The sequence below is a fragment of the Schistocerca nitens genome, chromosome 10 (genome assembly GCF_023898315.1).
Source record: "Schistocerca nitens isolate TAMUIC-IGC-003100 chromosome 10, iqSchNite1.1, whole genome shotgun sequence".
In the NCBI taxonomy this organism is placed as follows: Eukaryota; Metazoa; Arthropoda; class Insecta; order Orthoptera; family Acrididae; genus Schistocerca; species Schistocerca nitens.
In genome coordinates, this window is record NC_064623.1 from 78242961 (window position 1) to 78249331 (window position 6371).

The 6371-nt window shown below is 45.1% G+C and overlaps 1 non-coding gene across 1 annotated transcript; it reads left to right on the top strand.

Annotated features, from left to right (window-relative positions):
• Positions 1 to 4817: 4817 nt before the first annotated feature.
• On the top strand, positions 4818 to 4892 carry Trnal-caa (transfer RNA leucine (anticodon CAA)). Its single transcript has one exon. It is a non-coding gene; the product is annotated as a tRNA-Leu (tRNA).
• Positions 4893 to 6371: the final 1479 nt, after the last annotated feature.

Below are 6371 nucleotides of genomic sequence, written 5' to 3' on the forward strand. Positions count from 1 at the left end.
CAGTAAAGATTCACACAGCCAAGAAAAACAGAAGTCAACCAGTAAAAGTGGTTCTGCTGCTGTGAGAATGAAACCATGTCTGTATTTTTATCTCCTATCATTTCTAAATATTACCACTCCACCGTTGCATACACATAGAGCATGTCACCTGAGAATGTTGAGAATCAGGCCACAGCAGAAAGTTCCAAATGTACAATTCAAGGCTACAGTGCTCGGTAAGAGAAGGAAAGCAGTAAACGAAATTGGAAGCCAACTAATCGATGTTCTGCAAAAATCTGCAGAAGCCAGGCAGCAATTGGACACACAAATGATGACAGATGAGGACAGGCTTTTTATTGTCTTTGGTCAGCGACTTCAAAAAAATACCTCAGCACCTGAAGTTGTCTATAAAACGAAGAATCTTAAGTATTATTGAAGCAGCTCAACCGCATCCTAACTGTCCAAACACATCTTCCTACAATCATTACCCAGCCTACATTTTTCAGCGTCCACAGTCATCAGCCGGATATTCCTCAGAACACCAAACTCTGTCTACATCGTTATCTTGTGACGCAACAGGATATTATCAGGAAAACTATTCCACGCAATCTATTTCTTCTTCTTCACAAAATAATAATTCAGCGACAGTCTCCACCAGAAACCACCAATGACAGCAGTGTTGATAATCGTGTTACATCACCATTACTTACATGTTTCGGTGACTCGTCAAGTTAATTTTACTTACTACGTAATGTAACATTAACAATTTCATTATTGGTAAAATTTTTCTGTAATAAAACCTTAACGTGATTGGCAGTTTCTCTTCATTTGCTATGCATTGTCGCATTGTTGTGTTAGTACCTCTTGTGCTGTCTCCAATTTTCTTTAACATTTCATCAAAAGTTTTTAGACATTCTAGTGAAACTGGAGAATTTATCTTTGTGTTCACGAAGTTCACAAACATTTCGTTTGTAGAGTGGGATTGCAACATACACTCCTGGAAATTGAAATAAGAACACCGTGAATTCATTGTCCCAGGAAGGGGAAATTTTATTGACACATTCCTGGGGTCAGATACATCACATGATCACACTGACAGAACCACAGGCACATAGACACAGGCAACAGAGCATGCACAATGTCGGCACTAGTACAGTGTATATCCACCTTTCGCAGCAATGCAGGCTGCTATTCTCCCATGGAGACGATCGTAGAGATGCTGGATGTAGTCCTGTGGAACGGCTTGCCATGCCATTTCCACCTGGCGCCTCAGTTGGACCAGCGTTCGTGCTGGACGTGCAGACCGCGTGAGACGACGCTTCATCCAGTCCCAAACATGCTCAATGGGGGACAGATCCGGAGATCTAGCTGGCCAGGGTAGTTGACTTACACCTTCTAGAGCACGTTGGGTGGCACGGGATACATGCGGACGTGCATTGTCCTGTTGGAACAGCAAGTTCCCTTGCCGGTCTAGGAATGGTAGAACGATGGGTTCGATGACGGTTTGGATGTACCGTGCACTATTCAGTGTCCCCTCGACGATCACCAGTGGTGTACGACCAGTGTAGGAGATCGCTCCCCACACCATGATGCCGGGTGTTGGCCCTGTGTGCCTCGGTCGTATGCAGTCCTGATTGTGGCGCTCACCTGCACGGCGCCAAACACGCATACGACCATCATTGGCACCAAGGCAGAAGCGACTCTCATCGCTGAAGACGACACGTCTCCATTCGTCCCTTCATTCACGCCTGTCGCGACACCACTGGAGGCGGGCTGCACGATGTTGGGGCGTGAGCGGAAGAAGGCCTAACGGTGTGCGGGACCGTAGCCCAGCTTCATGGAGACGGTTGCGAATGGTCCTCGCCGATACCCCAGGAGCAACAGTGTCCCTAATTTGCTGGGAAGTGGCGGTGCGGTCCCCTACGGCACTGCGTAGGATCCTACGGTCTTGGCGTGCATCCGTGCGTCGCTGCGGTCCGGTCCCAGGTCGACGGGCACGTGCACCTTCCGCCGACCACTGGCGACAACATCGATGTACTGTGGAGACCTCACGCCCCACGTGTTGAGCAATTCGGCGGTACGTCCACCCGGCCTCCCGCATGCCCACTATACGCCCTCGCTCAAAGTCCGTCAACTGCACATACGGTTCACGTCCACGCTGTCGCGGCATGCTACCAGTGTTAAAGACTGCGATGGAGCTCCGTATGCCACGGCAAACTGGCTGACACTGACGGCGGCGGTGCACAAATGCTGCGCAGCTAGCGCCATTCGACGGCCAACACCGCGGTTCCTGGTGTGTCCGCTGTGCCGTGCGTGTGATCATTGCTTGTACAGCCCTCTCGCAGTGTCCGGAGCAAGTATGGTGGGTCTGACACACCGGTGTCAATGTGTTCTGTTTTCCATTTCCAGGAGTGTATTATTAACTAGTATCTTTTCTTCTTTCATTTCACCTGATAATGCCAGAGGTACACAGCCGTTGCTATACTACGTGATCAAAAGTATTCGGACACCCCCAAAAAGATACGTTTTTAATATTAGGTGCATTGTGCTGCCACCTACTGCCGGGTACTCCATGCCAGCGACCTCAGTAGTCATGAGACATCGTGAGAGAGCAGAATGGCGCGCTCCGTGGAACTCACAGACTTCGAACATGTCCGATGTGATAGTGAAGTAGAAACTTGAAGGGACACATATAGCACAAAAGCATACAGGCTGACCTCATCTATTGACCGCCGATAGTTGAAGAAGATCATAATGTAAAAAGGCAGACATCTATCCAGACCATCACACAGGAATTCCAAACTGCACCCGGATCCACTGGAATTACTATGACAGTTAGGAGGGAGGTGAAAAAACTTGGATTTCATGCTCGAACAGTTGCTCATAAACCACACATCCCGTTGGTAAACGCCAAATGACGCCTCGCTTGGTGTAAGGAGTGTAAACATTGAATGGTTGAAAAGCGTTGTGTGGAGTGACAAATCACAGTACACAATGTGGCGATCCGATTGCAGGTTGTGGGTACGGCGAATGCCCAATGAATGTCATGTGCCAGCATGTGTAGTGCATCCAGTAAAATTCGGAGGCGGTGGTGTTATGGTGTGGTCGTGTTTTTCATGCAGGGGGCTTGATCCCTTGTTGTTTTGCGTGGCACTATCATAGCACACATCTACACTGATGTTTTAAGCTCCTACTTGATTCCCAGTGTTGAGGAGCAATTCGGAGATGGTGGTTGCACCTTTCAACACGATCGAGCACCTGTTCATAATGCACGGCCTGTGGCGGAGTGGTACATGACAACAACATCCCTGTAAAGGACTGGCCTACTCAGAGTCCTGACCAGAATCCTATAGGACACGTTTGGGATGTTTCGGAACGCCGACTTCGCGCAAGGCCTCACCGACCGAAATCGATACCTCTCCTCAGTGCAGCACTCCGTGAAGAAGGGGCTGCCATTCCCCAAGAAACCTTCCAGTATCAGATTGAACGTATGCCTGTGAGAGTGGAAGCGGTCATCAAGGCTAAGGGAGGGCTAACACCATATTGAATTCCAGCATTACCTATGGAGGGCACCACTAACTTGTAAGACATTTTCAGCCTGGTGTCCGGATACTTTTGTGTATCTCTGTAATCTCCATAGTGCCACTGAGCTGCAGCCAACCGACTGCCAGTGATACTGTCCAGCCACAGTCCTGGTCGCAGTAGATGCGGCCACAGCCAGCCGTTCATCATGGCCGTGACCGCACTAGTGCACTATTGCCCTAAAGCTGGCACTCGACTGAAATCGGAAAGCTGTCATTTGACATTCTTCGCTCGTGTGGTGCGATCTTTGTCTTGACCAACAAATTCATGAAAGCAGATTCAATCACAGCTAAATATTTGTGCAAGAAAGACTATAAACATGATTGTTGCTCGTTCCCTTCACAGCAATTTAAGATGTACTCTTAGGTTCATGCCTAACCGCACCACTGGAAATTGCGACATATCGTAAAATAAACAACCACATAGTTGTGGCAGACAGGAATATATTCATCACTGCGGCTCGTTTTACTTGCCACTATTTAAGCTGTATTCTTAGATTTCTGCCTAACCACACCCTTGGAAATTGCCATATATTCGAAAAAAAGGTCAGATATTTGAGCCAAGAAAGAATATAAATGTTATCGCTGGTTGTGTCACTCACAGAGTGGTGTCACAAAATGGAAGGAACTCATTGCTGGGAAAGCATGCTCTTATATTTAAATAACGTCAAATATTACAGAATATACTTCCGTTACATGAATAAGAAATTCCTACACTATTACAAACCTGAAAATGGGAAATATAAAATAAAATAAAAAATATTAGCGCATACTTAGTTTCGAACCTCCTTTTGTTCACCACACAACAGCATGGCTTTCACCACACGACCACAGCAAACACATGCAATTTACTGTTAGAAAACTGTTCGTACTATATCTTTTTTAGGACTTTACAGATGACGTCTCATTAAATGACGTAATAAATCGCATATAGGATGATACATAGCCACTGCGTCTTTTCCTCAAAACAGCATACTGGAATGGGATTTTTACTCTGCAGCGGAGTGTGCGCTGACATGAAACTTCCTGGCAGATTAACTGTGTGCCCGACCGAGACTCGAACTCGGGACCTTTGCCTTTTGTGGGCAAGTGCTCTACCAACTGAGCTACACAAGCAAGACTCTCACCCCGTCCTCACAGCTTTACTTCTGCCAGTACCTCGTCTCCTACCTTCCAAACTTTACAGAAGCTCTCCTGCGAAACTTGCAGAACTAGCACTCCTGAAAGAAAGGATATTGCGGAGACATGGCTTAGCCATGCTTGGGTAGCTCAGTTGGTAGAGCACTTGCCCGCAAAAGGCAAAGGTCCCGAGTTCGAGTCTCGGTCCAGCACACAGTTTTAATCTGCCAGGAAGTTTCAAAACAGCATACTGTCGTAACACGCAAGTTATAATACGGAAACAACAAAAATATGATGAAACCATATGGCATCTCAAAAGTAGCGAGTGAGGAACGTCGTATTACTGTTTTCCAAATTCATCCGAGTGCCAGATGTACTTCCAGTTTTTAAGCCAGGTTTCCAGAGGTATGTTTTTCTAGCACATGCATCCCCCACCAGAACCCCTACATGCACGTTAACATTTCCACATGCTTTGAGATGGATATGCTACTTACACAACTTTCAAGATGGCGACAAGTGAAACTATTTGTACAGGAGTTGTGTAGATTTTAGCTGAAGATCTTATAGTTTCGTTGACGGAGAAAAAATTGACCCACAGATGTTGAATATGAAAATGGGAATAGTTTGGGAACAACAAATACACTAATGAGGGAATTCTCTGACAAGAACAATGTTTCGTTCGAAAATCATTTTAGAAAGAGCAACATCAATTTTGAAATCTTTTTGAACCATTTTTTTGGCTCTGTACAAAGGCTGACACAAGTATGTGAGAGGCAATGCCAGCTTGCATTAAGTTACAAGTAACACTGAAATATATGGAAACTGGAGTCATTGGAATATACTTACTACATTCCGAAGAGCACTATTTCTAAATTTTTATTTTATCTACAACACACTGAGGGTGCATCAGAAAGTCCACATCAACATCTACATTTATACTCTGCAAACCACCATGGTAGAGGGGACATTCCATTGTACCAGTTACTATGGTTTCTTCCTCTTCCATTAACATGTGGAGCATGGGAAGGATGATTGTTTGAATGCCGCTCTGCATGCAGTAATTATTCTAATATTATCCTCATGATCCCTGTGTGAGCAATACATAGAGGGTTGTAGTATATCCCTAGAGTAATCATTTAAAGTTGGTTCTTGATTCTTTGTTAGTAGACTTTCTCGGGATAGTTTATGTCTATCTTCAAGAATCTGCCATTTCATTTCATTGAGTAGCTCTGTGACACTCTCCCATGGATTAAACAAACCTGTGGCCACTTGCAATACCCTTCTCTGTATCTGTGCAATATCTCATGTTAGTCCTATCTGGTACAGGTCTCAAACACCTGATCAATATTCTAGGATGTGTCACATGAGTGATTTGTAAGCAATCTTTTTAGTAGACTGGTTGCAATTCCCCAATATTCTACCAATAAATCAAAGTATACCACCTGCTTTATCCACAACTGAACCTAGGTGATATTCCAATTCATATCACTACAAAGTGTTACACCCAGGTATTTGTATGAGTTGGTCGATTCCAGCAGTGACTCACTGATGTTATAGTCATAGGATACTACGTGTTTTCGTTTGTGAAGTGCAAAATATACAATTCTGAACACTTAGAATAAATTGCCAATATCTGCACCATGTTGAAATCTTATCAAGACCTGACTGAATGTTTATGGAGCTTTTCTCAGA